The sequence below is a fragment of the Polyodon spathula genome, chromosome 6, assembly GCF_017654505.1.
Source record: "Polyodon spathula isolate WHYD16114869_AA chromosome 6, ASM1765450v1, whole genome shotgun sequence".
In the NCBI taxonomy this organism is placed as follows: domain Eukaryota; kingdom Metazoa; phylum Chordata; class Actinopteri; order Acipenseriformes; family Polyodontidae; genus Polyodon; species Polyodon spathula.
In genome coordinates, this window is record NC_054539.1 from 688,379 (window position 1) to 705,717 (window position 17,339).

The 17,339-nt window shown below is 43.2% G+C and overlaps 1 pseudogene; it reads right to left on the minus strand.

The window, feature by feature from the left end:
- Positions 1–13,929: 13,929 nt before the first annotated feature.
- On the minus strand, positions 13,930–16,423 carry LOC121316619 (annotated as a pseudogene).
- Between the last annotated feature and the right edge of the window lie 916 nt (positions 16,424–17,339).

The window sequence follows — 17,339 nt, forward strand, 5'->3', positions numbered from 1 at the left end:
CATAAAGGTACAATTTACTACACACTTACTCTATTGCAACATTTAATTATAACCAGGCAACAAGCACTTTCAATAAAAAAGACAAAAAAAATTGTTAATTACATGGAATTTTCTCTTCTAAGATACTATGAGGAATGAACTGGTCTAAGAGTGCAATTTCAACCATATTGATGCATTTTAATATGTATGATCCACACATCTGGAACAAAAACTGGTTTGGTAATATCTTTTTAACAATGAGAATCACTGCTGGCAGCGACTATGCCTTATGCAATTCAAACGCTGTTTAAACCGTCTGGATCTTTAATATCTCACCTGCTTAACACCCCTAATTAGCTGTAAAACCAGAAGGCTATATACCCATGCACCCTGCATGTCACACTCTGCTTTTTTTACCGTTCATCCCAGGACTGCGTGACAGAGCTCGCAGGAGCGTAACAGGGAACGTGTTGTTCTGCTCTTAGATTCTGATTGCTTCTGTTTCATGTTAAAGGCTGTACAACTGCTTGCGCAAACCAGCCAGGATCTTTTCCGCAGTGTTTAAGGGGTGAGTGGTCACCGGTTCACAGCTGGCCTCCACCCCACTGCAGTGATTATTATTCACAACTGCCGTATCACCCTGCCAGGAGAAACCCATTGATCTGCCCAGCGCCAGCTCTTCAGAACTGGAATCAAATCTGACAGCTTTTTTTTTTTTTTTTTTTTAATTTAGTGTGCCCAATTATTTTTACCCTCAATTTAGAATGTCCAATTATTTTTCTCCACACAACAGCAATTCCCCACACAGCTGCTCAGGAGAACTGAAGGATCAGTTGTCCTCCAATACCACAACCGAGCCAGCTTCCACTTGTACACCCAGGAACTTGAAAGCGGATGTCAGCGAGCTACCGACCTCTGGAGGACAAAGGCCAGCCCTGCAGGTGCCCGAGCTCACTAGACATCTGGCCAACCGGGTCTTCTGTAGAGCGATGAGGAGACCAACGACGTCACACAGCGAGGAAGTGAACGTGTGCTCCACTGACTTTAAGACTCACCCTGCACCTGTGCTTTTACCAGGTGAGCCACTCGGGGACCCCTGAAATCCACCTGTTTTGATGTGTTCAGAACCTTGAAAAGGTCCGAAGCATGCTAAAGGGTATTGTATTATTTTTGTGCATTGTGTATAGTTCCTCATCCCCACTGCCACTGTTTAAAGCTAATTGTTCTACCCTTATGCAACCAAAATATATTTAAATATATTGGCATATATTGCATAATACATTTTGTAATATACTACATTATATTTGCCAATACATTTAAATGTATTTTCGTTCCATAGAGGTTTTCTCTGTAATCTTGCCTCCATAGCCACTGTAATTCAATCTCTTTAGACATAAAAAATACTTTATTATTATATAAAAGCAGTTTCTTGTCCTAGAGATTGATACTCAAATCAACTATCTTTATCAAACCCCCTCTGCCTCAGGAGCTCCAGCAAATATCATTACTGCTTCTCCCATGTCTTGTCTGTTGCTAAAAGGGTTACACTGACCCATTAGTTTTACTCCTCTGGGTTCTCATCAATGTCTTTTAGTGACTAATGCATTCTTTTCTAATAAGTTTTCATCAAATTGAATTTCAATGAGAAATGTGAATTCTGAAATTTCTATGTCTGTATAAAGCTGAGGTGCAGTTACAATTATAATGATGTTAAATCAAGTGTAACATCAAAGCTATTAATAAAATATGATTTCATATTTAAAATAATGAATAATATATACCCCCCCCCCCCCACGAGTTCTGGGTTGAAACTCTTTGAGAGAATGTGAGTCAGCAGGCAGTCCGTTCCTCATCTTTGTTAGCTCTGTTATATTAGACCCGATGATAACACTCCAAGGCTTGAGATACAATCAGAAAGCAATTTATCAATCATGATTTCCTGCCAGAACAACAAACAAACAAACAATCTCTGTTCTTAAAACACTTCTTTCAGTGGGAACTTTGGAGAAAGAAAGAAAGAAAGAAAGAAAGAAAGAAAGAAAGAAAGAAAGAAAGAAAGAAAGAAAGGTAGATACCAGTGAAAGTTACAGATATGTTAATCTAATGAAAGTGTTCAGAACCCCCTGCAGTGTTCACTAGATACACGTTACTCTACCTTTGCTGTATCCAGTGTTGCTCAGATCACAGCAATTGTTTTTCAACATATTTCCGATAATTTTGATTTTATCTTTTATGCATACATCAAAGATGAATAAAGAAGGGAATTCTTTTTTTTCAAAGTTTGACAGGATATTCTTTTTTTTAATTCTACACATTGTAGTGTATCCAGATTATGCTCTCTCCTTCAGCAATGCTGCTGCTGTGATTGAAGCGAGATGGGCAATATGGGAACAGCAAAAGCAGCACTGTTGTAGGAGGAGGGATCGTGACCTGGATACACTGCATTCCTGGCGAAGTTGGCAAATGCTCCTGTGTAAATGTTAAGAAATGTACAGCTGATTTGTGACCCGTGATGTGTGATTAAAATTTCCAAGAGCCATCAATATGTTTAACAATATAACACTGTGATACAGACAGCACAGCACAGGCAGAGCCCAGGCATTGTCATGTGTTTCTTGTAAGCACTGCAGAGTGCTCTGTATCTCTTTAAATCAGGACACTCCTGTAGAGTAGCTGACATTAATAAAACAGAATGTATCTGCAGTGCCCATGGTTCAGCAGGCCCTTCAAACAGACAGAGACAGATATCTGAAATGTGCTTTGCAATTACTTCATACTGACAAGGCCCCATTATCTCAGTTTTAAGCATTAATCAATATTAATGGTGCGCATAGATCAGATTGCCAGCTCGCAAAGTTTCATCACTTACGTTTGCTTCAACTGCAAATATGTTGCTTTTCTTCCAGAACCTGATTCATTTACGAAAACAAATTGCAACTCCAGGTCTTTCCACTTCTCAGGTGCCTCATTCATTACAGAGAGACCTCCCTTCCCTCTCCATAATGCAGAGAAGCAGCTGCTGTTTGAGAAGTCCTCGCACTGAATGAACTCAATCTGTTCACTCTGCTGCCAGCGCACAGGGAGCAAGCCCTCCTGACTATGCAAAGGCACTTTTCTTAGGAGGATAAAGCAGCTTGCAATTCTGCACTGTGGGCTGGAACACGTATCACAAGTGACCAAGGTTAGGTTGTAAAGAAAAGTTTTTTTTACACAAATGTTGTATTGCACTATTATTATTATTATTATTATTATTATTATTATTATTATTATTATTATTATTATTATTATTACTACTATTATTGAAATGTTGTACACGATTGGTTTGCTTGATTGTATACTTACCCCTTGCTTTGTATGAGGGAGAAACAGCACACTGTTTAGAGTATTGTTCTGTGTTTGTTGTGTTTTTTTCTTTCTGTCCTGTTTGTGATCTACATTGGGATGTAAAGGGTTACCATGGATGCCGCTGGCATGCCACTCAGCTGAATTTCATCAGGTCATTAACTGTTGTTTCCCTATGAATCACGGGGAGCAGAGTAGACTGGGACAGGGGTCTGGGAGATGGGTAATCTGGTGCGGTGATCCAGGTTCTTCTGAGAGGCTGGGGGACTTGCAGAGGTGATGAACCCAGACTGGAGAGCTTGGCCAGGCGCACAGCGCAACACAAAAGAAAGCATTTGTGAGACTGGGCACTGGCAATACTCGCATGACATGGGAAGTACTGTTTTGTTTTTGGAAGTTGACAATAGTAATTACTACCTAAAAAGCTTCTGTTGTACTAAAATGCATAGTAGTTATTGTGCTTGTTTTCTACCAGTGCCAATTGTACTGGGGATTGCAATCTAAGCTGTACCTGATAAACCGTTTTGTAAGGAGAATTGTTCAGTATGCAGACATGGAAACACAGTTAAGAACATAAGAAGGACATAAGAAAGTTTACAAACGGGAGGAGGCCATCGGCCCATCTTGCTTGTTTGGTTGTTAGTAGCTTATTGATCCCAGAATCTCATCAAGCAGCTTCTTGAAGGATCCCAGGGTGTCAGCTTCAACAACATTACTGGGAAGTTGGTCCAGACCCTCACAATTCTCTGTGTAAAAAAAATAGTAGTGCTCGTGGTGGGTGATACAAGTTTATATTTGTGACAATGGTGAAGTGATGTCTGGTTTAATGCTAGCCCTTGGTGACAGCTCCTGATCTGTATTAGCCATCTAATAATGAACAAGACAAGACAATTAAAAGACAAACAAACAAAACACTCACGGTACTTCTATAAATGCAACAGGGTCTCTCACAGTCCTTGTTAGGTTATTTACACAAAACTAAGTTAAGGAACAGATTACTGTGCCAGCACCAGGGAGACAAAGATAGGTAGAGCTCTGAACACTGCAGTTACTGTGAGGTACCAGGGAGACACAGATAGGTAGAGCCCTGCACATTGCAGTTACTGTGAGGTACCAGGGAGACACAGATAGGTAGAGCCCTGAACACTGCAGTTACTGTGAGGTACCAGGGAGACACAGATAGGTAGAGCCCTGAACACTGCAGTTACTGTGAGGTACCAGGGAGACACAGATAGGTAGAGCCCTGAACACTGCAGTTACTGTGAGGTACCAGGGAGACACAGATAGGTAGAGCCCTGAACACTGCAGTTACTGTGAGGTACCAGGGAGACACAGATAGGTAGAGCCCTGAACACTGCAGTTACTGTGAGGTACCAGGGAGACACAGATAGGTAGAGCCCTGCACACTGCAGTTACTGTGAGGTACCAGGGAGACACAGATAGGTAGAGCCCTGCACACTGCAGTTACTGTGAGGTACCAGGGAGACACAGATAGGTAGAGCCCTGAACACTGCAGTTACTGTGAGGTACCAGGGAGACACAGATAGGTAGAGCCCTGCACACTGCAGTTACTGTGAGGTACCAGGGAGACACAGATAGGTAGAGCCCTGCACACTGCAGTTACTGTGAGGTACCAGGGAGACACAGATAGGTAGAGCCCTGCACACTGCAGTTACTGTGAGGTACCAGGGAGACACAGATAGGTAGAGCCCTGCACACTGCAGTTACTGTGAGGTACCAGGGAGACACAGATAGGTAGAGCCCTGAACACTGCAGTTACTGTGAGGTACCAGGGAGACACAGATAGGTAGAGCCCTGAACACTGCAGTTACTGTGAGGTACCAGGGAGACACAGATAGGTAGAGCCCTGCACACTGCAGTTACTGTGAGGTACCAGGGAGACACAGATAGGTAGAGCCCTGCACACTGCAGTTACTGTGAGGTACCAGGGAGACACAGATAGGTAGAGCCCTGCACACTGCAGTTACTGTGAGGTACCAGGGAGACACAGATAGGTAGAGCCCTGAACACTGCAGTTACTGTGAGGTACCAGGGAGACACAGATAGGTAGAGCCCTGCACACTGCAGTTACTGTGAGGTACCAGGGAGACACAGATAGGTAGAGCCCTGCACACTGCAGTTACTGTGAGGTACCAGGGAGACACAGATAGGTAGAGCCCTGCACACTGCAGTTACTGTGAGGTACCAGGGAGACACAGATAGGTAGAGCCCTGAACACTGCAGTTACTGTGAGGTACCAGGGAGACACAGATAGGTAGAGCCCTGAACACTGCAGTTACTGTGAGGTACCAGGGAGACACAGATAGGTAGAGCCCTGAACACTGCAGTTACTGTGAGGTACCAGGGAGACACAGATAGGTAGAGCCCTGCACACTGCAGTTACTGTGAGGTACCAGGGAGACACAGATAGGTAGAGCCCTGAACACTGCAGTTACTGTGAGGTACCAGGGAGACACAGATAGGTAGAGCCCTGAACACTGCAGTTACTGTGAGGTACCAGGGAGACACAGATAGGTAGAGCCCTGAACACTGCAGTTACTGTGAGGTACCAGGGAGACACAGATAGGTAGAGCCCTGCACACTGCAGTTACTGTGAGGTACCAGGGAGACACAGATAGGTAGAGCCCTGCACACTGCAGTTACTGTGAGGTACCAGGGAGACACAGATAGGTAGAGCCCTGAACACTGCAGTTACTGTGAGGTACCAGGGAGACACAGATAGGTAGAGCCCTGAACACTGCAGTTACTGTGAGGTACCAGGGAGACACAGATAGGTAGAGCCCTGCACACTGCAGTTACTGTGAGGTACCAGGGAGACACAGATAGGTAGAGCCCTGAACACTGCAGTTACTGTGAGGTACCAGGGAGACACAGATAGGTAGAGCCCTGAACACTGCAGTTACTGTGAGGTACCAGGGAGACACAGATAGGTAGAGCCCTGAACACTGCAGTTACTGTGAGGTACCAGGGAGACACAGATAGGTAGAGCCCTGAACACTGCAGTTACTGTGAGGTACCAGGGAGACACAGATAGGTAGAGCCCTGCACACTGCAGTTACTGTGAGGTACCAGGGAGACACAGATAGGTAGAGCCCTGAACACTGCAGTTACTGTGAGGTACCAGGGAGACACAGATAGGTAGAGCCCTGCACACTGCAGTTACTGTGAGGTACCAGGGAGACACAGATAGGTAGAGCCCTGCACACTGCAGTTACTGTGAGGTACCAGGGAGACACAGATAGGTAGAGCCCTGAACACTGCAGTTACTGTGAGGTACCAGGGAGACACAGATAGGTAGAGCCCTGCACACTGCAGTTACTGTGAGGTACCAGGGAGACACAGATAGGTAGAGCCCTGAACACTGCAGTTACTGTGAGGTACCAGGGAGACACAGATAGGTAGAGCCCTGAACACTGCAGTTACTGTGAGGTACCAGGGAGACACAGATAGGTAGAGCCCTGCACACTGCAGTTACTGTGAGGTACCAGGGAGACACAGATAGGTAGAGCCCTGCACACTGCAGTTACTGTGAGGTACCAGGGAGACACAGATAGGTAGAGCCCTGAACACTGCAGTTACTGTGAGGTACCAGGGAGACACAGATAGGTAGAGCCCTGAACACTGCAGTTACTGTGAGGTACCAGGGAGACACAGATAGGTAGAGCCCTGCACACTGCAGTTACTGTGAGGTACCAGGGAGACACAGATAGGTAGAGCCCTGAACACTGCAGTTACTGTGAGGTACCAGGGAGACACAGATAGGTAGAGCCCTGAACACTGCAGTTACTGTGAGGTACCAGGGAGACACAGATAGGTAGAGCCCTGCACACTGCAGTTACTGTGAGGTACCAGGGAGACACAGATAGGTAGAGCCCTGCACACTGCAGTTACTGTGAGGTACCAGGGAGACACAGATAGGTAGAGCCCTGAACACTGCAGTTACTGTGAGGTACCAGGGAGACACAGATAGGTAGAGCCCTGAACACTGCAGTTACTGTGAGGTACCAGGGAGACACAGATAGGTAGAGCCCTGAACACTGCAGTTACTGTGAGGTACCAGGGAGACACAGATAGGTAGAGCCCTGAACACTGCAGTTACTGTGAGGTACCAGGGAGACACAGATAGGTAGAGCCCTGCACACTGCAGTTACTGTGAGGTACCAGGGAGACACAGATAGGTAGAGCCCTGCACACTGCAGTTACTGTGAGGTACCAGGGAGACACAGATAGGTAGAGCCCTGCACACTGCAGTTACTGTGAGGTACCAGGGAGACACAGATAGGTAGAGCCCTGAACACTGCAGTTACTGTGAGGTACCAGGGAGACACAGATAGGTAGAGCCCTGAACACTGCAGTTACTGTGAGGTACCAGGGAGACACAGATAGGTAGAGCCCTGAACACTGCAGTTACTGTGAGGTACCAGGGAGACACAGATAGGTAGAGCCCTGAACACTGCAGTTACTTAGTGAATGGTATAATAATTAGTTAATAATTAGTTTACTAACAAGCTAAACAGTGTTGTATGTTTTTTATTAGTGGTTAGTTAATATATAGTAACTAATTTAAAATGATTAATGATTTCAAAATGTATAGTAAGACCTGGTCTCATTAGTAAAGCATTAACAGAGTAACATCTGTAAAGAAATGTTACCCTGTGTCAATGATGTGATGGACTTGTATGTGTTAATGCCTAAGCAGGGGTTTGATGTCTGCTGAACAGGTTTTTTGTTGATGTGATTTTTTTTTATTAGTTTATAAGGCCTTTCTATTTTTTTTTAATTGTTCTTTTTTACAGTTCTACATAACCAAAATGTTCAAGTTAGCCTCTTTATTTAAACCGCACTCCCTTTGGAAAAACATATCTTCATTTACTGTATGTTTTGTTCAAGTTAGCCTCAGTATTTAAACTGGACTCATCTTCATTTGCTGTATGTTTTGTTTCTTCAGTAAAAACGCTTATCTCCTAATGTATCAGCAGACAATACATTCTGCAATGCATCCAGTTCAATGCAGTTATTAAGCAGAATGGCTTTTAAACAACTGGAATTGACAGTCTCTCAGTTTGGTTCTGTATAGAGTTCATTGTTAGCCTTGACTGTGGGTGCAGTGAATAAAGCCTGACAGTATAGATTCATAAGAACCACATCAAAGATACAAAGATAACACATGATCATTGTCTTGAAATTATTGGCAGGATACATTTCAAATCAATAGCATCAACTGTGCTTTGTTTAGCTCAATTATGTCCAATGAGTTTTTGTTTCTACTTTGCAAGATAAAAAAAAAAATACAAAAAAATAAATTAAATCAATCTTCCAATGCATTTAAAATACATGAAGCAGAACACAGTCACGACAGCACATGCAGTTGGTAAACTGGAAGGAATATATTTGCAACTATAACAAGCCTTCATGGAGATTCAAGCAGACATGCTCATATTGTTACACAACTCTCAACCATTCATTCACATTGAGGACCAAGTCGTGTACTGAGTAGGACGGCAATAGTCATGCCAATGTCACTGACAGGCAACCTGCTGCTCTGCACTAAAGGCACAGGAGACACGTGGTGCAGTGTGGGATATTATGGTATCCAAGGAATTTACCAAGCCAAGGTGTTGCTGCTGAACAGTGGGATCAGACCGGGGATCAATCAGCCACTCAGAGCCGACAAGCCCTGATGTTCTTATATTCAGAAGGCATATATGGCTTGTGAAGGTGTTGCTCTTGCTAGACTAGTTTATTACACATTTAAGCTTTCCAGTGCCACAGGAAAGACAACAATAATCCACACAATTGCATCACTTTCATAGTAAAACTGTCAAATATTTTGTCTAGATTACAATCACATATAATCTCAAATTATAATACACAAATAATAATTAACGATGGGATGTCAGAAACAGTGGCTGTTGGATTATACTGTATTTGCATCTTTAGTTTCTGTAAGAAATAATGAAACTGATAAACAATATTAGTTTTGTCAACTACATTTGTTTATTGGTATAGTGTAGAATAGACAATTGTGAACAGTCACTTTGGGCTGCAATGAGATTGATAGAACTGAGCAAATGACAATGCATTCATTTTAATTTTGTAGATTCCAAAACACACCCTTTTAATGATGTCATTGATGACTCCCTCCTCACTATACTTGTGTACTCATGGCCAGCTCAAGCCTCACAAACATTCCTTCACCAAGGCCCCTCACATTCCTTTGCATCTGTTATCTCTGAGATTATCCCATCCCCTCATGCAAGCAAACAGATCAGAACAGAGAACCACCTTCACAAATGCCCATAAATGTCAATTACAATTTATTGAGACAGACAGTGCATTTCAAGATACCCCACCTAAGCTCTGTGCTCAATATCTCTCCATTAAAAGTACCATACATTCCAAATAATCTAACAATATGAGTATGGACTATTACATTTCCTTACAGTCATGAACTCCAAAACCCAAAATACCACTCCCAGCTTCTTTGTTCAATTTGTAACAGAAAATAATGTACTATAATCAGTTCTAACACAAACTATTACAAAATTCCTTACATTTCTTAAACAGCAATTTCAAACCAAGGAAAATCATGTATTGTAAAGAGGAGAATACACCTGTATCACCCTCAGCAGATTCCTGAAAAAGTGCCTGCAAATAACTCCGCCCCGTTTAAAAACTTTTATCCAGCACAATGCCAGTGCAAAACCCCCCCCAAAAAACCAAAAAACAAAAAATATACTGTGTATATATATATATATATATATATTTATTCTTTTTATACATAGAGTGATATATCTCAGGACTGATCCATTCCTGGAGTGACGTTATTCTTTTTATACAGTTAGAGTGACAGCTATCTCAGGACTGATCCATTCCTGGAGTGACGTTATTCTTTTTATACAGTTAGAGTGACAGCTATCTCAGGACTGATCCATTCCTGGAGTGACGTTCTTCTTTTTATACAGTTAGAGTGACAGCTATCTCAGGACTGATCCATTCCTGGAGTGACGTTATTCTTTTTATACAGTTAGAGTGACAGCTATCTCAGGACTGATCCATTCCTGGAGTGACGTTATTCTTTTTATACAGTTAGAGTGACAGCTATCTCAGGACTGATCCATTCCTGGAGTGACGTTATTCTTTTTATACAGTTAGAGTGACAGCTATCTCAGGACTGATCCATTCCTGGAGTGACGTTATTCTTTTTATACAGTTAGAGTGACAGCTATCTCAGGACTGATCCATTCCTGGAGTGACGTTATTCTTTTTATACAGTTAGAGTGACAGCTATCTCAGGACTGATCCATTCCTGGAGTGACGTTATTCTTTTTATACAGTTAGAGTGACAGCTATCTCAGGACTGATCCATTCCTGGAGTGACGTTATTCTTTTTATACAGTTAGAGTGACAGCTATCTCAGGACTGACCCATTCCTGGAGTGACGTTCTTCTTTTTATACAGTTAGAGTGACAGCTATCTCAGGACTGATGGAGTGACGTTATTCTTTTTATACAGTTAGAGTGACAGCTATCTCAGGACTGATCCATTCCTGGAGTGACGTTATTCTTTTTATACAGTTAGAGTGACAGCTATCTCAGGACTGATCCATTCCTGGAGTGACGTTCTTCTTTTTATACAGTTAGAGTGACAGCTATCTCAGGACTGATCCATTCCTGGAGTGACGTTATTCTTTTTATACAGTTAGAGTGACAGCTATCTCAGGACTGATCCATTCCTGGAGTGACGTTCTTCTTTTTATACAGTTAGAGTGACAGCTATCTCAGGACTGATCCATTCCTGGAGTGACGTTATTCTTTTTATACAGTTAGAGTGACAGCTATCTCAGGACTGATCCATTCCTGGAGTGACGTTATTCTTTTTATACAGTTAGAGTGACAGCTATCTCAGGACTGATCCATTCCTGGAGTGACGTTATTCTTTTTATACAGTTAGAGTGACAGCTATCTCAGGACTGACCCATTCCTGGAGTGACGTTCTTCTTTTTATACAGTTAGAGTGACAGCTATCTCAGGACTGATCCATTCCTGGAGTGACGTTATTCTTTTTATACAGTTAGAGTGACAGCTATCTCAGGACTGATCCATTCCTGGAGTGACGTTCTTCTTTTTATACAGTTAGAGTGACAGCTATCTCAGGACTGATCCATTCCTGGAGTGACGTTCTTCTTTTTATACAGTTAGAGTGACAGCTATCTCAGGACTGATCCATTCCTGGAGTGACGTTATTCTTTTTATACAGTTAGAGTGACAGCTATCTCAGGACTGATCCATTCCTGGAGTGACGTTCTTCTTTTTATACAGTTAGAGTGACAGCTATCTCAGGACTGATCCATTCCTGGAGTGACGTTCTTCTTTTTATACAGTTAGAGTGACAGCTATCTCAGGACTGATCCATTCCTGGAGTGACGTTATTCTTTTTATACAATTAGAGTGACAGCTATCTCAGGACTGATCCATTCCTGGAGTGACGTTCTTCTTTTTATACAGTTAGAGTGACAGCTATCTCAGGACTGATCCATTCCTGGAGTGACGTTCTTCTTTTTATACAGTTAGAGTGTTATTCTTTCCCCATGTTAGACTGGCCTGATCTTGTTAGTGCTGAAGTAATCCAAGAGCAGGATCATGCAGGATCACAGCAGTGGAGCCCCCTTTAATATAAGCATGTTGATCTGAAGCGCTGTGGTTCAGGTAGAGATCAAGCCAGGTTTCCCTCACTCGCCAGACAGCGTTTGGAAAGAGGTGAGCAGCTTGGGGACTCGTTAACACCACGATCATGAGAGCAGGATGGCAGAGCAGAGCAATTTTACACAGACTCACCCTGAAATGGATAGGAATAAACTCAAGAGCCCTCAGACAGAGGATCAGTGACACTGCAGAGCAACATGCAGCTGCAATAGGGTCAGGGGGACCCAGCTGTTTCACTGTCTTTAGCTCTGTCCATGGTTGAGGGTAGCCCTTCCTCCAGGCTCGAAGACGGTCGATTCCCGTTTCAGCCTCTCCACGCGTGACTGAGAGCCCGAAACAAAAGAAACCACACGGGTGAATAACACACAGAGCCTTTATGCGCTTGCCGATGACTTATTGATTGGGGCGGATTCTCCTTCCAGAAAACCAACAAGTTTAATATGCTTTTCCCCCTCTCGCTGTTCCTCATCTTCTGCCCATTGACCCCTTTCATCTTCTCCATTCGCATTACAAATGACAATACTTCTGTTTGTTTGTAATGCATGAGTCTATCTAGGCTGTCATTAATATAAATGCACTCAATGATTTCATCAGTTTGTTATATTGTTTCATCTGTTAAATATGGTAATGGATAGTTAATGACTACATAGCTATTCATACTTTTATGAATTAATTTGGTTTTAATTGAATTCCTAATAAAGCTGCCTGGTGAATAATATTAATGAAGGCTCTATGTGTTTTTATCAGCTTTATTTCTAAGTACTCTAGCACCACCTACTGTAGCTTCCATTTGTTCAGACAAGTAACTTGAATTTTACAACTCAGAAAACCAGAACAGAACTCAAGAATAATCTGTTGCAAAAGCCTGTCAGAAATAACACTCATTTTGTATTAGCCTCATATTTCATGCAACAGAACCTGTGGTTCAGAGGATCGTTCCTGTAACTCAGAGTAATGTAGTGACCCTCAGTGAAAGCATGGTAAGTTAACCTGGACAAGCAGGTCAATCTGCAATATTACTGAGCAAGTGTCTTTTTAAAGAAGCAAGTGTCCATCCCATCTCAGTGCCCCACAGCACTCTCTGCATTGAACAATCCCCAGTTATAGGAATGTGATCCTGCCTCAATGGGTTTTCTTAACTTGCTGGCTTCAGTAGCAGTTTGTATCTGACCACCTTTACATTTCTAACACACCCATCATAGATTATTCGCTGATTGCTCCTTGTTGCTTTTCTGCTGTTTCCAAATAAAAAAGGAAGAATAAAGCAGAAGTGAAAACTGAGTTGTCATCCCATGCATAGAGAATATGTCAAAATAAAAATGATATTTTTATGTTTAATAGAACCCTGGTTTCTGAGGACAGTCTTCATTTTTGTGATTTATAATAAGTTGAGAGCCAAAAGTGTGGCTTGGTCCAGAATGCAGTCTTGGAATGTTCCCAGAGCTTTAAGAATGTTGGTTCTGAGCAGTGACACATGATTCCCAGTCGCTCCCCTTCAATCACAGAGCCATTCTTAATATACAGAGTCCCTCCCTTGCACTTCCTGTACAGAACTGTTGCAAGCTGCAGGTTCCTCAAGTGGGGAAGATTGTACTGAGTCAAGGTTTATAACTCCTGCAGCTAATATAATATCACTGGGTGATATTATAATCAGCTCAATTCCACAGACAGTTCAAATGAGAGTTTCACACCTTCCTAATACAGAATGCCATCACTTCTCAAACTGCTCCCTCAGCAGTGATGTGGGTCAGCGATGCTTCAGATTTGTGGGGTGGTTAAACTGACTACTGCTGCTACTAACAGAGAGGATTTACATATTATTGTTATACTGCCCTACCGTTCATCCTCAACACATTGGACTGGTCCACTTTTATAACTGCCTTCACAGGGCACACTCTGAGAGGGGCAGAACAGCCAGCCCAGAAATATGGAAAAATTCTCTCAGTGAATCTGTGTTTAAAAGTGTAGAGAGGTCAAAGAATGTCACCTCGCCCCCATCACAGTCCAGCTGAACTCTGATCTTCTGGGGTTTCTTCTCCACAGTGAATCGTGTCCATGGTGAGGTCCCAGGCACAGTACTGATCCCCATCCCTCAGGGTTATAGCCCAGTATCCTCCTCCTGGGTTATGAGAGTCCCTTTCCTCTGGCTGGACTCTCTTGTCACACCCAGATTCCAGTCAGTTTTGTTTCCAACTTCAACATCCCAGTAGTGTTTCCCTGAGGTGAATCCCTCAGATCCCAGCACAAAAACATAGGGATCAAACCTCTCTGGGTTGTCAGGAAGCTGCTTTCTCTCTTTGGTGTGTCTCACACTTGTAAGATCATCAGACAGTATCAGTTTAGGATGTGCTGTGTTGGGATCCAGAGTCACTGGAGCTGAGAGCGGAAACGAGAGACAGGGTTAGAAATGAGAACATCTACCTGCACACTAAAGCATTGGAATACATTAGGAGGCAGGAGCTGTATATTACAGTTAACATTATAATGCATCATTTCATATAGTATTATTCAACATCAAACTATTTTAAAAAGCAGAAATGTGTCTGTCAAAATACCACCCAAACAGCACGTAAACCTGTTTAATCACAGAGTGTAAAAACCCTGCTCTGATTGGCTGACCAGGTGTACAGTATATAAATGCTGAACTAATGTCCAGCTGGATGATCTGAGTAGAACTCTGGCTCTGGAACTCTGGGCAGTGAGAATTGTAGCTGCTCACAGAGTTCTATCACAGAGCTCTAGAATAGAACACTGACATTGCTCAGCACTAACATTCTTAGAGCTCTGGGAGCATTCCAAGACAATGGGCTGAACTCAGAAGTCTGTGTTCTACTGCAGGAGTTTCTTTACAAGGAGTTTTAATGCAGACCAACATGGGATCAGAAAGCCTTCTGCTCTCTTGGAATGCTCTTCCAGCTCACCTCAATACTATGAGCAGCTCACAATGTTTTAATATTGAACTGAGAGATGATCTCTCTGATGGATAGAAGTGTATTTGCTCCAGGTCTGTACATTTCATTGTGTGCTATTATTGATTGTAGAGAGCTGTATCTTGCTGCTTCCACACATTGTGGATTGTGGTTATATGCACCCCCCCATCCCTCCTTTGTGATGCTGCCCCACAGTACTCACTGTATTGAACAATCCCCAGCATCTTCTCCCACACTTTGTACTTCAGAGAGCCCAGGAGCTCGGCTACATCTATCAGCGCTCCTGAAACACACTGTGGATCCTGCAGTGTGCACTCGGCTCTGCAATAATATTCAGAGTTAGTGCTGCTCTGTGTTTGCATTCAATACAATACAAGAGAGGAAGACAGGCCAGATCTTACATACCTTCTCTTTGTGTCTTTGTACTTCTGAAACAAACAAGGAAAACAGTTCAATACATTATTAAACACAAATACACATTTTATATAAAACAGCAGCGACGATGCCCAGCTTTCCATGTTAAACTCAGTGTTGATACTTCCCGTCCACTCTGGCATCCCCAATAATGACACGCCTGTGCTGGTTTGTGGTGCTGGGGTGTGTGGGGGTTGGGGTATTTTCTGCCTGTTTTATCCACTCTCACCTCTCACTCGCTCGCTCGCTCACCAGTATCTTGCTTTCCCTAAATATATAAGGGCTGCTCTTCAAATACATGCACATTATTTTAATGAGCAGGATGTCCCACAAGCACAGGGCTACTCCAGATGTTCTCCATTTCCTACCAGTGCAGAGCGACTGACGGGGTATTGGTGTGTGAGTGTCGTACCAGTCTTGCAGTCTCCATTGCACAAACACATGGGATGGGCACATGTATACTCATCTGTTCCCTGTGCTAGTCAGTGTGCATTCACAATAAGAACATGTCACACACAGTTAAACAAGCACTACCTGCAGGAAGAAGATGTCTTCAGCTTCCAGCTCCTGTTCTATCACTCGGATTGTGTTTGAAAGGGATGAGATTTCTCTTGCAAGTTTTTCTATCTTCTCTTTCATGATTCTTCCCTTTTGTTCCTCTTCCCTCCTCAGTGCAGCTATCCTGGCCTTTTCTTCATCTCGTAGAAACTGGTAAAGTGTCTCAAACTCCTCCTTTATCTGCCTCTCTGTTTGCTGGGCTTGTTTCTATACAAGAAAAGGATCACTTTGGAGTTAGTTTGGGTGTCCAGTGAAAATGTATGCTGTGTTTTGTTTCAATCACTAATCTAGTTCTCTTACCTTGATGTGCGCTGCTGTTTCATCACATTCATCTTTAACTTTATTAAAGGATTCCAGCTTGTCCTGCAAGGGCTCCAACGCCGTCTTGAGTTCAAGGTGTTTGACCCTCACCCAGATTAGTGTGAAACAAAGACCCAGTGAAGTCTTCAAAGAGCAAGTGGCTTCACATTTCATGTTGTTTTTGTAACTGTCCCCTGATCTGCTAGCAATCATTCAGAGTGCTTCTTGTTGCACATTCTCAAAGCCTGTGTTTCTGTTTGAGTGACGCTGGTCAGGGCGTTGCCATTGCTGCTGGACAGCAGGTCCACAGTGTGCTGTACTGTCACTCAGTAATACTAGTCAAGCAGAAGCCACACTGTTTATTAGTCTCACACAGATACTATATTGAATACTATGAACGGGACAGCACCCTGGAACCAGGCCTGCTTTTATTACTGAACATTAGAAGCATTTTAAACTGAAGCAGGTTTAACAGCATGCACTGGCTAAAAACCACCAGATAACCTACAATTGCCCAGAGGCCAAACTTTGCTGGGGAGCCCAAGGGGGGAGTCACATTGCCTCTGACAATGCCGGGGTTGTGGATGGTAATCCAGAATGGGATTGTTTCTTCTCATCGCGCAACAGCAAACCTTACTTGCCACCAAGCACATTCAGAGTGGATAAGAGGCAGGGCTGATCTCTGTTCTCTGGGATCGGTAGCCCGCCCACCTCTGCTTGAAGTATGTGTAATAATCTATAAACCATAATGAGGTGGGAGTGAAGCTACTGCCCCAACCGAGATAAATAAACCCTCTTCTGGGTTCAGGGTAATTCTTATCTAGTTCCACAGGGCGTGCAGGGATCCTGGGTTCTGGGTAATTCTGATCTAGTTCCACAGGGCGGGCAGGGATCCTGGGATCTGGGTAATTATTATCTAGTTCCACAGGGCGTGCAGGGATCCTGGGTTCTGGGTAATTATTATCTAGTTCCACAGGGCGTGCAGGGATCCTGGGTTCTGGGTAATTATTATCTAGTTCCACAGGGCGTGCAGGGATCCTGGGTTCAGGGTAATTATTATCTAGTTCCACAGGGCGTGCAGGGATCCTGG